This window comes from Tamandua tetradactyla, chromosome 7 (genome assembly GCF_023851605.1).
Source record: "Tamandua tetradactyla isolate mTamTet1 chromosome 7, mTamTet1.pri, whole genome shotgun sequence".
In the NCBI taxonomy this organism is placed as follows: Eukaryota; Metazoa; Chordata; class Mammalia; order Pilosa; family Myrmecophagidae; genus Tamandua; species Tamandua tetradactyla.
The window spans coordinates 78,426,278-78,442,202 of record NC_135333.1 but is presented as its reverse complement, the minus strand read 5'-3'; the positions used below and the strand labels follow the sequence as shown (position 1 = coordinate 78,442,202).

General features: G+C 37.2%; 1 protein-coding gene and 1 non-coding gene across 7 annotated transcripts in view; one reads left to right on the top strand and one right to left on the bottom strand.

Annotated features, from left to right (window-relative positions):
* EPS8 (EGFR pathway substrate 8, signaling adaptor) overlaps positions 1-15,925 on the top strand; it is a 288,863-nt gene that overhangs the window by 22,093 nt on the left and 250,845 nt on the right. The gene's annotated exons all lie outside the window — the stretch shown is intronic.
* LOC143643058 (small nucleolar RNA SNORA33) lies at positions 4,679-4,801 on the bottom strand. The gene has a single exon (XR_013156099.1). It is a non-coding gene; the product is annotated as a small nucleolar RNA SNORA33 (small nucleolar RNA).

Genomic DNA, 15,925 nt, shown 5'->3' with positions numbered 1-15,925 from the left:
AAACTGTACATTTTAAATCCTAACTCCCTATTCCCTTTACCCAATCCATCTGCTTGTAAATTATATTCTAGAATCTTACTCCATGAGTTTGCTTATTCTAATTATTTCTTATCAGTGGGATGATACAATCTTTGTCCTTTCGTATCTGGCTAATTTCATTTAACATGATGTCTTCAAAGTTCATTCATGTTGTCACAGGTATCAGTACTTTATTCTTTTTTACAGGGGAATAATATTCCATGTTATATTTATCCATTCATTGGTTGATGGACACTTGAGCTGCTTCCACCTTGTAGCAATAGTGGATAATGCTGCTATGAATATTTGATGTGCAAATATCTGTTCAAGTCCCTGCTTTCAATTCTTTTGGGTATAAACCTATTAGTGGGATTGTGGATCATATGGTAATTCTATATTTAACTTTCTCAGGAAATGCCAAACTGCCTTCCACAGTGGCTGCCATTTTACACTCCCACCAACAATGAAGGAGTTTCTCTGTACCCTCTCTAACACTTGTAATTTTCCATTAAAAAAATGGTAGCCATTCTAGTGGGTGTGAAATGGTATCTCATTGTGCTTTTGATTTGCATTTCCCTAATGGCTAATGATGTTAAGGATCTTTTCGTGTGCTTTTTGGCTTTTGTATATCTTCTTTGGGGAAATCTCTATTCCTGTCTTTTGTCCATTTTTAAATTGAGTTGTTTGTGTTTTTGTTGTTGAGTTGAAGAATATCTTTATATATTCTGAATATTAAACTCTTAATATATATAGATATGTGGCTTCCAAATGTTTTTTTTTTTGCATTGTGTAAGTTATCATTTTACTTTCATAATAAATTCCTTTGAAGCACAAAAGTTTTTAATTTTGGTTAGGTTCCACTTATTTATATTTTCCTTTGTTGTTAGTGGTTTGGGTATGAAGTCTAAGAAACTATTACCAAACATAAGGTCCTGAAGATGCTTCCCTATGTTTTCTTCCAGGAATTTGATAGTACTGATCTTATATTTAGGTCTTTGATCCAATTTGATTTGATTTTTGTATTTGGTGTGAGGCAAATGAAGATCCAGTTTTCTCAGCACCATTTGTTGAAGAGGCTCTTCTGTCCCTATTGACTGTTCTTTACCCTTTGTCAAAATCAGTTGGCCATAGATGTGATAGTTTACTTCTAAATCTTCAATTCAATTCCATTGGTCTATATGTCTGCATTATAACTGTACCATGCTGTTTTATTCCTAGATATTTGATTCTTTTAGTTGCATTTTAATGGAATTTTTCCTTGATTTCTTCTTCCAATTGTTCATTGCTAGTGTATAGAAACACTACTGATTTGGGGGGTGTTGTTCTTGTATCCTATCACTTTGCTGAATTTTATTAACTCTAGGAGCTTTGTTCTGGATTTTTAAGATTTTTTGTATTTAGGATATTGTCACCTACAAATAGAGAAATTTTTCCTTCTTTCTTTCCAATTTGGATGCCTTTTATTTCTTTTTCTTGCCTAATTGATCTGGTAATAGCTTCCAGGACAATGTTGGATAATAAAAGTGACAATGTGCATCCTTGTCTTGATCTTGAACTTAGAGGGAAAGTTTTTGGTCTTTAAACATCAAGTATGATGTCAACTGTGTGATTTTCATGTATGTGATTTATCATGTTGAGGAAGTTTCCTATATTCGTACTTTTCAAAGTTTTTTATTGTTATCAAGAAGAGGTACTGAATTTTGATAAGTGCCTTCTCTGCATCAATTGAGATGATCATGTGTTTTTCTTCCTTCCTTCTGTTAATGTGGTGATTAAATTCATTGATTTTTCTTATGTTGAACCTCCTTTGCATTCCTGGGATAAAATCCACTTGATCATACTATATAAATCTTTTAATATGCTGTTGAATTTGATTTGCTAGTATTCTTTTGAGGAGTTTTTCATCTCTACTCATAAGAGATATTCGTCTGTAGTTTTCTTTTCTTATACTATCTTTATTTGCTTTGGAATGAGGGTGATGTATGCCTCATAGAACAAATTAGGGAGTGTTCCCTCCTGTTAAATTTTGTGGAAGAGTTTGAGTAGGATTGGTGTTAATTCTTCTTGGAATATTTGGCAAAATTCACCTATGAAGCCACCTGGTCTTGGGCTCTTTTTTCTTAGGAGGTTTTTGATGACTGATTCAATATTTTTACTTGTAAATGATCTGTTGAGATTGTCTATTTCTTCTTGAGTCAGTGTGGTGGGTGGTTTGTGTGATTTAGGATTTGTTTTTGTTTTTTTTTGCTTGGGCTGGCACTGGGAATCGAACCCGGGTCTCCAGCTTGGCAGGCAAGAACTCTCCCTGCTGAGCCATCGTGGCCCACCCTGTTTCTAGGGATTTGCCCATGTTATCTAATTTGTTGGTATGGAGTTGTTCATAGTATTCTCTTATTTCTGTGAGGTTAATAGTAATGTCCCTACTTTCACTTCTGATTTTATTTATTTGTATCTTCTCTCTTTTTTCTTTGCAATTTTATTGATCTTTTCAAACAACTTTGGTTTTTTTTTAATTCTCTCTATTGCTTTTTATTCTCAATATCATTTATTTTTTATTTCTGCTCTAATTTAATTTTTGTTCTTTTTGCACTTTTACTAGTTCCTCCAGGTGTGCACCTTCAGGTGTGCAGTTAATTCTTTGATTTCAGCTCTTTCTTTCTTTCTTTCTTTTTTTTTTTTTTATGTAAGAGCTTAGGGCTATAAAATTCCCTCTCAGGACTGCCTTTACTGCATCCCATAAGTTTTGGTATTCTATGTCCTCATTTTGATTTGTCTCAAGATATTTACTGATTTCCCTTGCAAATTTTTCTTTGACCCATAGATTGTTTAAAAGAGCGTTATTTCGCTTCCATATGTTTGTGGATTTTCCAGGTCTACACCAGTTATTGATTCCCATCTTCATTCCATTATGGTTAGAGGAGATGCTTTGTATAATTTCAATCTTTTAAAAATTTTCAGACTCTTTTAGTGACACAACATGTGGCTTATGCTGGAGAATGAACCATGTGCACTTGAGAGGAATATATATCCTGCTGTTTTGGGGTACAATGTTCAGTATATATTTGTTAGGTCTTGTTCATTTATAATATTATTCAAATTCTGTTTACTTATAGATCACCTGTCTAGATGTTCTATCTATTGATTAAAGTAGTGTATTAAAATGTCCAACTATTATTGTAGATGTTTCTATTTCTACCTTCAGTTTTGCTAGTGTTTGTCTCATGTATTTTGGGGCACTATGGTTAGGTGCATAAAATTTATGATTGTTATTTCTTCTTGATAGATTGACCCTTTTATGAATGTACAGTGTCTGTCATTGTCTCTTATAATAGCTTTTGGCTTAAAGTCTATTTTGTCCATTATCAATATAGATTCCTAGCTCACTCTTTTTTTGGTACTATTTGCATGGAATATCTTTTCCAACCTTTCACTTTCAACATATGTGTCTTTGGATTTAAGTTCTGTCTCTTATAAACAATGTATCATTCAATCATGCTTTTTAAAATCCATTCTGCCAATCTGTGTCTTTTGATAGGGGAATTTAATCTTTTGACATTCAATGTTGCTACTGTAAAGGCAGTACTTACTTCAGCCATTTTGTCTTTTGTTTTTATATGTCATCTCTCTCTCTCTCTCTCTCTCTCTCTGTCTTTTTTTGTCCCTCTTTTCCTTAATTGCAAATTTTTTTTTCTGTATAGTTGATCTTTTGTGTTGTATCTGATGTATGTCTTTTCTCATGCCTGTATATTTTTAAAATACTTTTTTTGGTGGTTATCCTGGGGTTTAAATTGCACAACCTACAGCGATAACCTACTAATTTGAAAAGATAGCAACTTAGCTTCTACAGCATAATATTCTCTGATTCTTCATTTCTTCACACTGCTTCAACTCATTTTTTCCTATCTTTTCCTTTCAACCTGAAGAACTCTCTTTAGTAATTTTTATGATGCAGGCCTTTCATTGACCAACTTTCTCAAGTTCTTTTCATCTGTGAGTATTTAAAATTCTTCCTCATTTTTGAAGGACAGTTTTGCTAGATAAAGAATTTTTGGCTCACTGTGTTTCTCTTTTAGTACCTTAAATATATGATCTCATTGCCTTTTCACCTCCATGGTTTCAGATGTGAAATCAGAACTTGGTTTTATTGAGGATCCCTGCATGAAATGAATCACTTTTCTCTTACTGCTTCCAGGATTCTTTACCTTTGGCATTTGACATTCTGATTAATATGTGTTTCAGAGTAGGTCTGTTAGGATTTATTCTGTTTGGATTACACTGTGCTTCCTGGATATGTATGTCGTTCATATGAGATGGGAAATTTTTGGCCATTTTATCTTCATATATTTTTCTGCCCCCTTTCCTTTCTTGTTTCCTTGTGTGCATCGTGCTATCACTCAAATACCCGAGACACTGCTCAACTTTTTCTATTCTTTTCTCTATCTACTCTTCTGACTGCATGATTTTGATTGTCCTGTCTTCTAGCTTACTGATTCTTTCTTCTGTTCAAATTTGTTAGTATATGCCTCTAGTGTATTTTTTGGGGGGGGGGGGGTGAGGTTTGCTGGTGGTGCATGGTCTGGGAATTGAACCCATGTCTCCTGCATGGAAGGTGAACATTCTACCACTGGACCAGTCTCTAGTGTATTTTTTCTTTCATAGTGTGTGTAGCCATTTTCAGGGACCTTAACAATTTCAATGTCTTTAAGGCATGGCTTTACTATTGCCAGCTTTCTCTAAATTTCTGCAGACAGACATTCAGCTGAGCAAAGTCATTGGCTGGCTTTCTAGTATATTTTTAATCTCTACCATTGTGCCTTTCAGCCTTGTAATTTCTGTTGGTTTTTTTGTAAACTTTCAAATACTTCTTTATACTCACACATTGTTTTAATATCCTTTATCTCTTGATGCATATTTTCCTTCATCTCTTTGACTTTATTTAGGAGACTTGTTCAAACTTATTTGATTAGTTCTTCCAAATTCCATGTCTCCTCTGAAGTTTTGATTTGTTTCCTTAAGACTGAATTATATCTCTTGTTTTTTAGTATGGCTTGTAATTTTTGTTGATGTATAGACATCTGATTTTCTTGAGTTAACTCTGAAGGTTAGTTTCTCCCTCTTGTGTAGGGTTTTATTGTTGATTGGCTTTGTGTTAAGTCTCTTCTTTGATACTTGTATTATTCTGTAACTTTAGAAAAGCCTGAGTTTAACTGATTGAATTTTCTCAGTTCTTCCTTGTCTGATTCTTGCCCTAGATATGCAGTACAATTTTTAAAATTGCACTTTTTAAGCAATTGTTTAACCTACCAGTGAAACTTCCTTTCTCCTCTTCCTTCTCCACTAGTATTGATCTGTGCTGTTTCTTTTTGTGCAGAATTTTCTCCCCATTTCCTGTAATCGGCTTAAATTTTCTCTCTTCTCACTCAGTGCTCTGTTTTCCTTATACTTTATATATCTAGGACTCTTCCATCCTATAACAGTTCAGTTTAATCCCCCTCTTTTTTTTTTTCCTTGGCAAGGTTTTTCTGCCTCTGTTTTCTTCCCCTTTAGTGTATCCTGCCCTGAATTGCCAGCTGGGGTTATTCCAGAAAGGTGAGTCACCCCATAAAAGTCTATTTTGTGCTTAGAGAATCCTTCTGACAGTAACTGGATTGAGTTAAGCACACCATTTGGCTGCTGCTACTCTCCTGAGGTTTTTCTCTCTTTTTATTATCCCACTTAGAGCACTTTTGTAAGCAGCACTTTTCAGAGACTTGTGTTTCATGCTGGGTCTCTGTGGACTTACCTCCCTGTCCCTGGATATATGTGGGGTTCTAATTCACTTCTGTGAGTTCCTCTATTGTCTATGTCCCCAGTGAGAGGGACCTGAGCCACTACCTCTGGAGAACTCCTCAGCTTCATGGGACCAGTAAAGGGGAGGGAGAAGAACTGGCCAGTGTGGCATAGAAGTTTCCTACCTGAAAATTTTCTCTTTCTTTGATACTGCATTTGTGAAGTCCTTCCCAGTCTCTACCATCCTCCAGAGTTCTTAGCAAGTGGAATTTGTCTTTATAGCCACTGAATCTCTGGGGAGGTTTTTTCAGGGGATAGCTTACTTTGCCATATTGATGATGTCACTTGAGTGTATGTTGTTTAATTTCCATATATTTGTGAATTTTCCATTTCTCCCTGTGCTATGGATTTCTAGCTTAACTCCACTGTGGTCAGAGTATAGCTAGCCTTACTCTCTTTTGGTTACTACTTGCATGGTGTGTTCATTTGAAACTGGGTATTCCATAGAAAAGCATTTTCTTAAAGTTAATCCATTCCTGTGGATGTGGACCCATTGCATTTAGGATCATTTGATGAGGTTACTTCAGTTAAAATGTGGCCCAGGATGGGTCTTAATTCTCTTACTAGAGGATGAAATTCAGTCAAAGAGAGAGAGAGCCATAGAAGTAAGAAATTGAAAGCAATGAAATCCAAAAGGAAAGGGAGAATCCAGTAGATGCCACCTTGTGCCTTGCCATGTGGCAGAAGAGTCAAGGATCACCAGCAGGTGGTCTTCAGGAAGAAAGTATTGCCTTGATAATGGCTTGATTTGAGCATTTTTCTCAGCATCAAAACTGTAAGCTGTTAAGCGAATAAATTCCCATCGTTAAAACCAATACATTTCATGATAGGAAACTAAAACGCATGCTATATATTTTTCCCATCCTTTTACTTTCAACCTACTTGTATTTTTTAATTTAAGGTGAGTCTCATATAGATAGCATCTAGTTGGGTCATATTTTTTTTATCCATTTTCCTATCTCTGCCTCTTGACCAGAGAGTTGCATAAATTTTTATCTCTCAATTCCCCTGTAAATACTTACTTATATATTTAATTGATTTTTGTACTGTATCATATTGAGTGCTTCCTCAGTTCTCTCTGGGTATATTTTCATCGGTTTTCCTTGTGAATAATGGGGTTAAAATTTAATATTCTATACATATAATGATCATATTTGGTTTGATACCAACTGTGATGGTTAGGTTTATGTGTCAACTTGGCCAGGTGATGGTACCCAATTGTCTGGTTAAGCAAGCATTGGCCTATCTGTTGCTGTGAGGAAATTTCATGGATGTAAATCACAAGCATTTTGATTGCATCTGCAGTTGATTACATCTGCAGTCAGCTAAAGGGAGTGTCTCCTGCAATAAGTAACAGTTAATCTAATCACCCAAAGTCTTTTAAGAAGAGTTCAAAGGAGAAATTTCTCTCCACTTCAGTCAGCCAGCCTCTCCTGGGGAGTTCACTGAGGACCTTCATTGGAGCTGCAAGCCTGCAGCCTTTCCTACAGATTTTGGACTCTTGTGTTCCCACAGTTGTATGAGACACTTTTGTAAATCTCATATTTAAATACATCTCTTGTTGGTTCTGTTTCTCTAGAGAACCCTGACTAATACACCAACTTAACTTCAATTGCATGCTGTGCTGGTTTGAATCTGTGGTGTACCCCAGAAAAGCCATGTCCTTTAATCCTCATTCAATATCGCTAGGTGGGAGCTTTTTCATTATTCATGGAGATGTGACCCACTTAATTGTGGATAGTAACTTTTGATTAGATGGTTTTCATGGATATGTGTCTCTACTCATTCAAGGTGCAGTTGCTTACTGGAGCCCTTTAAGAGGGAACCATTTTGGAAAAAGCTTTAGAGTCAGAAACCTTTGGAGATTGTGCTGGTTTGAAAGGATTATGTGCCCTAGAAAAGCCGTGTTTTAATCCTGCTTCAGTCTTGTGGAAGACTGGTGTCATCTGAGGCCTTGGAGAGGGTAGAGCCTTGGGGGTTGGGGAGAGCCTGGCTGCCACCACATGGTGGGACTGAGTGTGTGCCCCAAAGATAGCAGAGAGCCAGGGTGTGGCCCTGATGCTTGGAGAGGATGGAGCCAAGAAAAAGATAGTCTCCTCAATGTGCCCCAAGGTTGCATTTGGAGAGAGGCAGGCCACTGCATAGGCCCTTGGAAAGGGTGGGACTGCCACTTTCTAAAGCCCTAAAGATAGATAAATGACTCTCAGACTTTGAAATCTAATGGAGTTTGCCCTGCAGGTTTTTGAAACTGCTTGGGTCCAGCGAGCCCTGTGTTCCTTCCAATTTCTCCCTATGGAAATGGGGGTATTTGTCCTATGACTGTCCCTCTTTCACATGTTGGCAGGAAATAACTTATTCTGAGTTTTACAGGTCCAAAGCCAGAGAATTTTGCCTTAGGACAGACCATGACTGTAACTAAATTTGATGAGATTTTGTACTGTTTCTGACTTTGTATTGTATTTGTATTGGTACTGAAATGGCTTAAGGCTTTCTGATATTGTTAAGGAATGAAAGTATTTTGTATTTGGAAAGAACATGGCTTTTCAGGGTTCAAAGGTGGAATGTGTGCTAATTTGAATCTGTGGTGTACCCCAGAAAAGCTATGTCCTTTAATTCTCATTCAATAGTTCTAGGTGGGAACTTTTTGATTTTCCATGGAGATGTGACCCATCCAATTGTGGGTGGTAACTTTTGATTAGGTGGTTTCCATGGAGATGTGTCTGCACCTATTCAAGGTAGGGTTGCTTACTGGAGCACTTTAAGAAGGAACCATTTTTGAGAGAGCCAAAAGAAATGACAGAGCCCACACAGCCAGAGACTGTTGGAGATGAAGAAAGAAAATGCCCTGGGGAAGCTGTTGAAGAAGCCTGGAGAGAAATCTAGCAAATGCCATGTGACTTTCCAGCTGAGAGAGAAACCTGGAACATCATCCGCCTTCTTGAACCAAGGTATCTGTTCTAGTTTGCTAGCTGCTGGAATGCAATATACCAGAAATGGAATGGCTTTTAAAAAGAGGAATTTAATAAGTTGCTAGTTTACAGTTCTAAGGCCGAGAAAATGTCCCAGTTAAAACAAGTTTATAGAAATGTCCAGTTTAAGGCATCCAGGGACAGATATCTTGGTTCAAGAAGGCCGATGAAGTTCATGGTTTCTCTTTCAAGTACAAGGACACATTGTGAACACAGTCAGAGTTTCTCTCTCATCTGGAAAGGCACATTGTGAACACAGTCAGGATTCCTATCTCATCTGGAAGGGCACATGGCAAACACAACGTCATCTGCTAGCTTCTTCTCCTGGCTTCCTGTTTTCTGAAGCTCCCCCAGAGGCATTTTCCTTCTTCGTCTCCAAAGGTTGCTGGCTGGTGAACTCTGCTTCTCATGGCTATGTCATTCTGCTCTGCTCTCTCTGAATTGCTTTTATTCTCCAAAATCTTCTCTCTTTTATCCTTTATGAAATGGGATTTTGATTAAAACATGGCTTTTCTAGGGTCCATACATCCTTTCAAACCAGCACAGTATCTTTACCTGAATGCCTTAGTTTGGACATTTTTATAACCTTGCCTTAAATTGAATGCTTTCAGGGCCTCAGAACTGTAACCTGTAACTTAATTAACTCCGCTTTTTAAAAGCCATTCCATTTCTGGTATATTGCATTCTGGCTTTTAGAAACTAAAACAAACCCTCTGTTACCCACCTTTTTGTTTTGTATTTGTTACCATTTATATCTTTGCATATTGTGTGTCCCAAACCATAGATATATTGTTACTTTTTTTTTACATTTGCATTTTAGTCCTGGAGGAAGTAAGGAGTGAAGTTACATAAAAAATACAATAGAACAATATTAGCATATGTAATGACCCAAATGGTTACATTTATGGATGTTTTTATATCTCTATGCCACTTTGAATCACTGTACAGTGTCTTTTCCTTTCAGACTGAAGAACTCCCTTCATCAGTATTTGTAGGATAGGTCTCCCTCAGATTTTGTTTATCTGAGAATGTCTTAATCTCTCCCTAATTTTTGAAAGAAAGTCCCTGATTATAAAGTTCCTGGTTGGCTATTGTTTTCTCTCAGCACTTTAAGTATTTCAGCCCACTACCCTCTTGCCTTCATGGTTTCTGATGAAAAATGGGCACTCAATCTAATTGGGATTCCCTTGTACATAACAGGTTGCTTTTCTCTTGCAGCTTTCAGAACTCCTCTTGTCCTTGGCATGTGACAATGTGAATACTATGTGTCTGGGCATGGTTCTTTTCAAGATTACTTTATTTGGTGTCCCACTGGACTTCTTGAATGTGTGTATTCATGTCTTCCATTAAGTTTTCTGCTATTCTTTGAATATTCCTGGAACTCCCATAATACATTTATTGGTATACTTTATAGTGTCCCATATTGAAGATCATTTTTTAAAATCTTTGTCTCGTATGTCCACAGTCTGGTCGTCTTCACTGATGTTTTCTGGATTTGTATCCTCTTCCTTTGGAAGGGTTATTGTTTCCTATTCCTTCATTTATCTTATAATCTTTTGTTGTACACTGTATATTTTAATATTTTTAAATGTTAGCTTTGGGATTCATTCCCTGAGAAGCCTGTTTCTTTATTTTGTATCCAGCTAGTGATATGACAGAGATTTTTTTGAATATCAGGAGCGAAGAAAACCAAGCAAACCTAAGCATAAATGCCTTTTACCATCTTTGCAAATTGGCTTTGCCTTGACTGGTGCTGTCCTTCAGAATCCAGCCTTCTTGTCAGGAGGGCAAATGCAAAACACAGTGTCTTTCTGTCTTTTCTGCAACTGTGGCTTGTCCTGGGTTTGTGCTTGCTAGTGGCCTTACAAGTTCCCCTGTTTATAGATATTTGAATGCCCCTCTAGTTCCCAGGAAAAAGAACTTCTTCCTCTCCCAGATGTTCTACCGCAGGACTCCTGGCATGTGACCCTTTGTCCCAGGCCCACTGTCTCAATTGTTTCTTTCACTGCTCTCCTTATCTCAAGCTACTTTTGCCGGGAGGGTAAATTCTGGGAGGGAGAACAAGCTGGAGAGGAATTTCCCAAGTTAGCCTTTCCCAGCTGGAACAAGTCCAGGGACTTGCAATGGGAATACTGGCAGGTTCCAAACTGTCTTGGGGTGGGATGAAGAAGGGGCAGGAAGGGCACCCGGAGCTTCTTCCATTCCTCTCCAAAGCTGCACTTTCTTGACTTGGCACTTGCCCAGCAAATGCAGCCTTTCAGTGTCATCCACAGCTCTGAGCAAGTGTATCATCTTTAAGTCCCTCTCCCTCTTTTGTCCAGGTTGGGTTGGAACAATGGCCACCCCAGAGCTGGGCTCTCTTCTAATGGAAGCCTTACGTTCCTTGTATGCCCAACAACACTGTGCAGGAATTTATAGGGACCATTAGCTGAATGCTTCTCCAGAAAAGAGCCCCAGGTACTCTTTGCACCAATATAGTTTAAATTCTGAGATTAAAGGGACCCTTACCGGCTTAAGGGATTTCATTCTAGACTGGTTCTGAGCCACTGACAATATTAGCTTGAAGCTTGCATCTGCCTCTTCCCCATTTTTAGCTTTTGTACTATTCCCTCTTCCAATGTTATTTACATCTTCCTTGTTAAATCTTATGCATTGATCAGATTTTTGCCTGCATCCCCAAGCCCCATTCCTCCTGTATTCTCTGCTGTCATAAAGGCCGGTCTGAGTTACTCAAGATTTTCCTAGACATTTTCTCAAAGCCTGACAACCTATTCAGGGTAGCTCTCTTATCCAAAATAATTGCCCCATTGAGGTCTGAAGACACAGGCCAGTCAGAGTTTCACTCAGGTAATTATATAGCCTGAGTCACACTAAAATGGGCTCCAAGATTTTGGCCTCAGCTAACTGTTGTACACATTTATAACAGGACAGTGCTCTCTGTCTTTGCCATCCTTTCATTTCTTTCTGTCCTCAGCGATGGTTCTTTTTAGCATAATTGCACATCAAAATCTTGCTTTGAGGAGTGATCAGTACTAGAAAGAGAAAGATGTTTGCCTTAGAGTTGCCCCATTCTGAAGAATATGAAACACCCAAGCCTGCTTCCAAGGAGGCCTATAAGGAGCCATCAATCCACCTCTCCTTTCTCAAGTACAGCCAGTGTGGTGAGGGGTAGAGGCAATGGCACTGAGGGATAGAAAAGGAAAAAAATGGGGACTCTTGGAGAAAGGGAATTTGCAGCTTGCAGGTGCCCATCTAAGGCCAGCAAATAAGATGATGTCATAGAAAAAAATTACATATTTTGTTAATCCTATGCTTTCTAATTATATTTATCTGGTAAAGCAGTGTATCTGAAAGCTGTTCTAGATGTTGCGGGCGTAATAATCAGGTTACCCATCAGTAATCCATGGCCCTGGAGATGGTGAATGTAGTTCAGAACTAAGAGAGAGGGAGATTGGTTGGAACAAAATAAAAGTGTAAGAGATCATAGCTGTGTGGGTAGGCTTGCACTGTGTGCTTAAATAAGCAACTGTTAATTTATATATATGAATATATGTGAATGAGTCTGTACATGATCAATGATTTTATATAAATATAAATATTTATTAAATATATTTATATAAATACAAATATTTATTAAATATATATTTATATAAATATTTTTGTGTATCTATCTATATATATCTATATATATCTGATAATATATAGCTGAAATAATTAGCCCAGGGCATATTAGGTCCTTGATATTATTATGGTTTTAAAAAGTGAACTAGTCATTTTGTAATCAGTTTCATTATGTCAGATAAAATATATGTTCTGTTTGGAAAGCACAATGTTGCATTGAAGCAACGAAGTTATGTGGGAAACATAAAGAATATTTGAAAGAGACTTAAAATCTATGACTAAATGAGAAATGACATTTATGATGCAATGTCCTTGCCAGGATATATTAGAGAGAGTTTATGTCATTGACCAGCCAAAGAAGGAAGCATTTGTATGCTTCTGACAGATGGTGCATTATGTATCCAGAGACAAATTTAAGTATAGTTAAAAAGAAGAGAAGAAAGGAGAAAATTGAAAGATAATAGGCTATATAGAGAGAACAACCAATAGAAAAAAATATGTTGTGCCATACATAACAGTTCTTAAATATTATTGTGATATATTTTCAGGGATGAATATGTGTTGACATAGTACCTGGGATTTTGGACCACATAAACATGCTCACTTTGGATTGAAATCATTTCTCCCAGATTTGTGCCAAGAGCATAACTCTCTCATAGCAACTCAGCCACTAGAATCATGGAGTATGGGAGTGTAACTTGGTCAGACAGGGCTCTTTCTGGTTTCAAAATAAAATGGCAAGGTATAGAGCCTCCAAAGAAATGCACTAAACTCAGAATTAAAAATATTGAGTGATGATATTTTTTGGACTGAGGGTTGCAAGCAAAGAATCCAATTAATTACTATTATGAGCTAACTAAACTAAGGAAATCCAAAAACACCTCATGAAGTTGCGGTATGTAAATTAACTTTTACTCTACCTTTCATAGATGTTTAGTTTCTTAAGAAATTGTCCTTCATTTTGGAGAATGAGCAGAGGCCAATTTCAGCACTTCTCGGATACATTCAAGGTCACTGTCTTGACCGCTGGCCAAGGCTGACTGCCCTGGTCATGCGGCTGTGCCTGTACAACTTGCAATTAAGTAAGCAGCTTTGGACCACTGTTTGGGAGAGCTCCCTCCCAGAACCAGGGAAATTCAAGAGGGATCAGAGAACTATGAGTCATGCCTGGCACTTACTAAAATATGTTAGTGGAGAGGTTGGCTTTGGAGGCCAAGAAATGCGGGAGATTGAGAGTCTACATGGTCTAGACTGAGGGTTATTTTGCTGACATATACTGAGCTCAAATAGATTTTTAATAAATGCTTTTTGATGAACTCATTGATTAAATCCTCCCTAAGTATTTCATATCCCTCATGAATTGTGGAAACTAAACCTGGGTTTACTATGTTAATATCGTTATCTGAATGACAATCCTATCTACAGAGTCACGGTCATCAAAGGTTACAAAAGGCAATCCTCTCTTCTTGCCACTGCCTTGGTCAGGTATGATTTCAATCAATTCAGTTTTCCCATATGGCTCAAAATAATTTTTTAGGTGAAGCTCTTCAGTGCCTTCCTTAATGCTACTAAAAAAGATCTTTGTCACAGTGAAATGGGTACCTGGTCTTCTCCTTCTCTCCATAACTCTTCATCCACCTTGTGTGGCCTTGCATTCGTGACGACTCTTTTTCTGATATGTGTGTATGTTTGTGTTGGGTTGACAGATCAGGAAAGGTGGCAAAAATAGGTTTCCTGAGGCACAGCTAATTAATAGCAGAGATAAACTAGAACTCAGATTCCCTGACTCTCATGTTAAGAGTATTTCCCCTATACTACTGTTAGGCAAATATTGCAATATCCAGCAGCTAACAAATGAAAGCCTGAACTAAAATACTACTATCTGAAATTGAGATAAAAAGGATATTTGAGAGTTACTATCAAATAAGCATCAATGAAGCTACAATTAGTGATTAGATACTACATTAGTTTCCTACTGCTGCTGTAACAAATTACCACAAACTGGATCGCTTAAAACAACTCAAATTTATTTTCCTAAGTCCAAAACAGGTCTCGCTGGGCTAAAATCCAAATATTGGCAGGGCTGCCTTCCTTCTGCATGTTCCAGGGAAGAATCTATTTCCATGTCTTTTCCAGCCTCTAGGGCTGTCTGTATTCCTTGACTAATGGCCCCTTTCCATCTTCAAAGCCAGCAATGAGCTGTTGAATCTTTCTCAAACTGCATCACTCTGACACTGACTCCTTTGCCTCCCTCCTTTAATTTAAAGGATTCTTGCAACTACATTTGGCCCACCAAAATAATCCAGGTTAATCTCTTTATTTTAAAGTCAGCTGATTAACAACTTCAATTTCAACTGCCACCTTAACTCCCCATGCCATGTAACATCATATACACAGTTTTGGGGGATGGAGATGTGAGCAACTTTGGGGAGAGGCATTATTCTGCCTACCACAAATACGGTATATGGAAGTAAAATTATCCAAGGATAAATCTGAGATTTGAATCTGGGAAACTGCAGACAACGAAACTGATGACGGAAATCAAGAAGCTGAAAAGGGATATTGATAGCTGGGCAAATCAGCTTGAGAAATGTTGAGTTTTAATCGATGGTGTTATATGCAGATAAAATTTCCCACCATGCAATTATTGAGAACTCAGGGTTCTAAATGTTGCTATTTGACGAGTGCTAATTACTATGATAGTAAGACCTTTTTCCATTGTCTTGGTTTTCCTATTTATATATTTTGGAATGCACAATATTTTTTTGCAGTAGCATTTAAAGATATGGTACATTTTTTGGCTGTCTGCTACATGCCATAAAAGCTCATATCATGATCTATATGCCCTACTGTTCCAGAATTTAGTTGTTTGTCTTCAAAATCATTTTTACATGGTCACACAATTTTGTATTATATATAAAAAGCTGAAAACAAAGCTCATTATTTTCTCATAGCACTGGTGTTTTAATGGAGTTCTATCCAACTTCAGATAGAAACTCTTTTACATATTAGCTACAGTATTCAAAGTCCAGAGGCAATTTTCTTTATAAACTAAAATCAAAGAAGTTGGCCACAATTCAAAACATTTTCACATAGTTGTACATATCACTAACCGGTACCACTGTGATTTATTTCAAATAAAATTCCACAGCTAACACCAAACTCTTAACATTTTGCAAAACTTATTTCCCCAAATGTTCTGCTTCAGAAGTTCAGGCTGTCATTGGTTAATACAATGCTTAGGGCCCAAGAAAAAAGAGCAAGATTGCCAGACTTTTAATGGTATATAATTGAAACCGTATTATATTAACACAAGAAAAGACAAATAGATCAATGGGAAAGAATAAAGAATTCAGAAACAGACAAAAACCTATACAGGAAATTTGGTATATAACAGTTATAAATCATTAGGGAAAGGGTTCTGAGACAAGTGGCCATTTAAGGAAAAGGATAAAAATATTTCTGTACTTCACAGAATACAAAAAACA